This window comes from Hipposideros armiger, unplaced genomic scaffold (genome assembly GCF_001890085.2).
Source record: "Hipposideros armiger isolate ML-2016 unplaced genomic scaffold, ASM189008v1 scaffold_156, whole genome shotgun sequence".
Lineage (NCBI taxonomy): Eukaryota > Metazoa > Chordata > Mammalia > Chiroptera > Hipposideridae > Hipposideros > Hipposideros armiger.
In genome coordinates, this window is record NW_017731506.1 from 2,918,463 (window position 1) to 2,924,175 (window position 5,713).

Below are 5,713 nucleotides of genomic sequence, written 5' to 3' on the forward strand. Positions count from 1 at the left end.
CAATAAAACTCATATATTTTAAGAATTCAAAGTAAATTCACAATAAGCAATATTCTTGATATGTAAAAACTTCTGGGTTGTGACCACCACCTGAATAAATAACAAATACAACTCTGAGCATCAGGCCAACTATGTACATAGTAAACTATTTTCAAGAAGTCTTGTAGGCCTATAGGTTTAAAATCCAGTATTAGAGCAAGAAGCCATAAGGGAACACTGGCAAATTATAAATGCAGGGGTCTCAAGGTTTTAAGTCTTTCATCTCATATCATTCCCAACACCTTCTTTATCCTTGACTGATATTTTTAACTTTTATGCATTTATGGGGTAACTAAAATACAGTAAAATATATTTTCCTTAAATTCTTACCAAGATGGTAATAGCTTAGATAAAGTTAACAAAATTCAGCACATCTTTAGAAAGGAGAGGCTCTCAATAGTTGACTTGTGTCCTACCATCGAAGTTCTCAAAACATGGTTAATGCCTGAGAAACAGATGTTTCTTTTGACTACAGTAGCAATAAAAGTTATTTTCAATAAGCAATTTTATGATCAAGTGATACAGATGTTGTCATGTACTAAATTTGTACTTAAGCAGCATGTCAGCTGTAGTGCACTATTTTATCAATTTAGGTAATCCTCACATCTTATCATTAGATTTATCATTATTATTCCCCAATGTGTTGTCTCTTAATTCTTTGACTTAGAAATAGCATTTGGCATATTGCTTTATTGCTACAGGCCTTCATAATTGGACACTATAATGAGTTTGTGTTACATATTGCTTTTTTCAAAATAATATGAAAATACATAATTTTAAATATTAATAAATGTGGATCATGTTCAAGTCATACTGAAGGTTGTACTAGTAAACCACCTTAAGGAAAGCAAATGATGGAACATATATCAATAACACACATTGTAGTCATGGCAAGTAACTATGCTTTGCTATTAAAATGTTGCTCTAATGCCCTCTTCCAGCACAGTTGACATCACTTGAGTGCTTGTCTTCAGGCAAGAGACATTATTCCATCCCAATGTGTTTCTACCAAAGGGCAACTCTGTTCAATAACTTCTTAGATGGCCAATGTGGCTTTTCCTTCAGAGCTCCGGGTCACTTGTGTGATCTACACTGATTTCTGTTGACATGTAAATGGGGGCCAGCCACTTAGAAAAGTGAATCTTCACAAACTTTAAGATCAATTGAAATGAACTATGGATTAGTTAGCTGTTGAACTCCTCTGGCAGTTGCAAATGTTGATCTTCAGAAGGGAATTTAAAAATAAACAGGCAAGGGAAGAAAGGCTGCTTCTGAGCTCTGAGGCTGCATTTCAGTAGCCCAGAGTCACACTTGTTTCTTTGGCATCACAGATGGCTGAACTGCACTCTCAGAAAGTTTAGGGTTAGGTTATGCTACCAAAGCCAGAATGCGTACAAGCTTATTGGGAATGATGGGAAGAAATTTGGAAAAGATAAAGAGCATTTAGTGTTGAATATTCTAGACCAGCAGATATTTCAAAGCTCTCTTTGCTCTTAATTATTAAATAGTCATCTTCAAGCTGGTAATAAGATATCTGAACATGTGAATGGATTTATAGACCCAAGTGTGTGCCTTGTATTATGTGAGAGCATATTTTAAAATTCAACCTATTACAAACCTAGATAGAGTTTAGGTTGCCAAGAGTCTGACTTTTCAATAATAATGTATTACAGCAACTCAATTAACTCAATTATTATTTTTGTAACTAGTATATGCTATATATACTAAAGAACTAAAGATTGATTGATTTCAAAAGTTCAAAAAACTTCTGAACATTGAAACTTGTATAATAAAAACTCCAAAAATGATTAAATACCTTGGTAACTTGTGTAGCTAACAAAAAATGAAGCGAATAGTGATTTTATTCTGTTCAAAGTGCCTTGTATTAAGGCCACTGAAACATTTAGGTGGCCTAAACTAAATATATATTCCTAACATGTATTAGGTATTCAAACACGTTTATTGAATTAATGAGTCATTCATTAACTTGGCATTTTAAAGTTGTCACCAACTATTCAATTCAACATAATTACTTCAACTGAAAATCAGTAGTCTTATATTAGCACTCCATCTGGAATCTAGAACTAATACAGGATCCTTTCAAATGTCTAAATTTTGTCCCCCTCTCAGTTTTATCAGGTACATTTCTAGCCCTCTCGAAACCTCCTTTTTTGTTCTAATTTCTTCTGGTAAATATGTACTGCTTGGAATTTCTTTTCTATGATTTATATTAGATTCTCACTTATTTTTTTATGTATTTAGTTTATATATTGTACATATAATCCCACAGATGGCACAAGTTTCCTGGCCCTAAGGCAATGTGTATGTTTTAAATAAGCCAAATGGTAACTTCAAAGTAAAAGGTCAAAGGAGGTGCTGTGATGGAAATAGGCAAGAAAATGTGCAATTATAGGCCATGCAAGAAGAAAAGGAAAGGTTGGGTTCAAAAGGTTAGGAGTCAAGGACCCATCCATAACCTATAACCACATTTTACTAATATTTCCTGTATGGTTCATTGCTTCTTCATTTAATCAATTTATTTTTGTGATTTAATAAAAATCCTGTGTGCCCATTGTTTGTCATAACGAAAACTGTCCTTCTCCAGTGGCAAATTCCATTAGAACAGAAATATGTCTAATTTTCTCTAAACATTTCCCAGAACAATTCGATGCCAAAGGCAGGCTTGCCTCTTGTTGATGACAGTGATCCTTTTATTACACATCTTCCTTCTTCAAAAAATCTTTTCACTTCAAAAATAGTTCTACAACCTTTGCAATATTGGGTTCAGACCCTGCAGGGCCCTCACTGTAACTCCTCTCCAAGGTCCCCTGGTTTTTCTTTCAAGGAAACATGCTGGAAGCCAAAAGACAAAGCATTTGTTTGAATCAATTTGAAGGGAGCGTCTCACGTGTTGAGCTCACATATGGTTACTGAACGGAAAGAGAAAAGTAAAGTACCCTGCCTGTTTTTAAAGTGTTTGGGTAATTTTGTTGGTGCTGCCATATGGCACCACACCCCTCTGCCCATATTTCAAATTGTGTTTTTTTTTTTATTTTCCTTTAGGCCAGGCACATTAAAAAAAAAAAAAAAGAGGGGAAATTAAAATTTGGAGGTTTGATTATTTTCATACGTTGAGGACCTAAGACAGCCATACCTCCCTTTCCCATATTTTATCACATAGGCTGACTCGGGCTGCCTCTTTTTATTGCTGCATCAAATCACTTCCACTGATGCTCACACGGAGAATGCTGCCTCCTCCAGACAGGAAGTGCGTAATCCTGGGACGACTCCCAGATGTGGGAATTCAAACTGATAGTGAAACACATGCTATGATTCATTTAAAACAGCATTTTACACTTAAAAAGGAAGAGGCCTGTGCCATTTTTAGAGATACAACTTTTAAGCCTTTAAGATGTCGCCTGGTAATTTTGATAATGGAACTTAATGGGGTGAAAACCAAAGTCTTGAGAATTTAATGAAATGTATATGTTGAGGACTCAAATTGATATCAAACATTTTAAACTGCACATAAAAACATTATCTTCCAAACACTAGGACAGTCACACTATTAAAAAAAAATAAACACCAACTTCAAAATGTTTTCTTCCTCATTAAATGTCAATTGCTTCAAGGAAAAACAAAACAAAACAAAAACACCCATGAGCAGAGTTAAAAAGACTCTCCTATCCCTCATGGCACAGTTTTTTAGGGATACAATTCTTTATCTCTTACGTTCCCAAATAAAGAAAAACTTTTGGTCTAAGCAACAGCTTTTGAAACAAGCCATCCCTCTATCCCAGCTAGTCGGAAAGAGACTGTCCCTCTTTGGCTATCTTCTTGCTGCCAAGAGCCAATGCCTCCCACCCACCCACCCACCCACCCACAGAAGNAAAATTGTAATATTCAATATACACCAATAACAAAAGATGAATACAAGTCACGTTTGACTTCTGCAATTACAAGAGGTGCTCAAAGTGGTTACTTACCTTCAGTGTCCAGACACTTATTATGGTGAACTACTGCTTGACCAATGTTGACCAAAGTGTCCACTTGTATACATTTTTTTGGCATCCCTGGTATATGTATATATCATGACAAATGGAGAAGATTGCTTTGAAGGAAACAAGGTATTAAGATTCCCTAATAAAAGTCCTAGTCTTTGCAATTCACTAGAACTCACAGGACTCAGAAAAGCAGTTAAACTCATAGTTACAGTTTATCACAGAGAAAGAACACAGATTAAAATTAGCAAAGGGAATAGGCAGATGGGGCAAAGTCCAAGGGAAACCAGGAACAAGCCTCCAGGAGTCCCCTCCTGGGGGAGTTGCATGCAATGCACTTAATTCTCTCGGCAATGCTGTGAGACAACACATTTGAAGTGTTGCCAACTGGGGAAGCTCCTCTGAGCTGTGCTGTCCAGGGTTTTCATTGGGGGCTAGTCACATACTCGTAGGTATGTAGCTTCTGCACGGCTGACCGCAACTACTCAGATTCTAGCCCCCCAAAGCAAAAGCAATCATTCACCATAAGTCAGATTGTTAGGATAAGCTGTCTAATCAAAATGACACTGTTTATGCCTAAGGCCTCAAGCATACAAACATCTCATATCAGGAAGCATACTCCCAAAGGCTCAGTATTTATCTTCTAGATCAGGGGTCGGCAAACTTTTGAGACGGAAGAGCCACCAGAGGTCAGCAAACTGTGGCTTGCGAGCCACATGCGGCTCTTTGGGTACGTACATGTGGCTCTGAAATAAAATTGAAAATGAAAATAAAACTATCATAGTTTCATTTATAAAATTTTTAAAGGATATTATTCACATAATGCTGACTATGTAAAAATATATTTATGGCTCTTGAATAATTTTTAAACTGTTGTGAGGGAAAGGATTGGCTCTTCCAGGGGTTGGCAAACTTTTGAGACAGAACGTACCCAAAAAGCCTGATGTGGCTTGCGAGCCGCAGTTTGCCAACCCCTGTTCTAAGAGATAGACCTGAAGACAGGAGTTTCTTTGCAATGTGCAGTGTTTTTGGCATGCTGGCTTGCTGAATTAACCCTTTATGGTACGCTGTGAAAGAGAATCACAGGGTATATCTAGTTTAAATTGGCCCTTCAGGGATCCCCTCAATGAGAAAGCATTTAATCTGAGACTTGAAGGATGAAAAGGCAAAATGTAGGAAAGTCTTTCAACTAGAGGGAGCAGCAACCGTGAAGCTTCTTAGGTGGAAAAGAGCTTTGCCCTTTCGGAAAACTGCATTAAGGCCAGTGTATTTGAAAGAGACAATTAAAGGGGAGAATGGCTCAAGATAAACACAGAAAAGTAGATAGAGACCAGATTGCACAGAGCCTAAAAAGCTGTGCTAGGGGTATTATACTTTATATTTATCTCAAATCCAACAGAAAACCACTGGGGCATTTTAAGCTTTTTTTATTGTTAAAAAAATAAATAACTATCCTGGCTGCTTCATAACAAATGACTTGAAGGAATTAAAAACAAGATGGAGAGAGCAGTTACAAGGCTACTAAAATAGTCCTGGTAAAAGTGACTTTGGCTTGGATGAGGGGTGCGAAGAGGATGAAGAGAAGTAGATGGATTCAAAATGTATTTGAGTGCTGGGGGAGTCCAGGATCACTCCCAAGTTTCTGGCTTGGACCACTGGGTCAATGGAGTTTT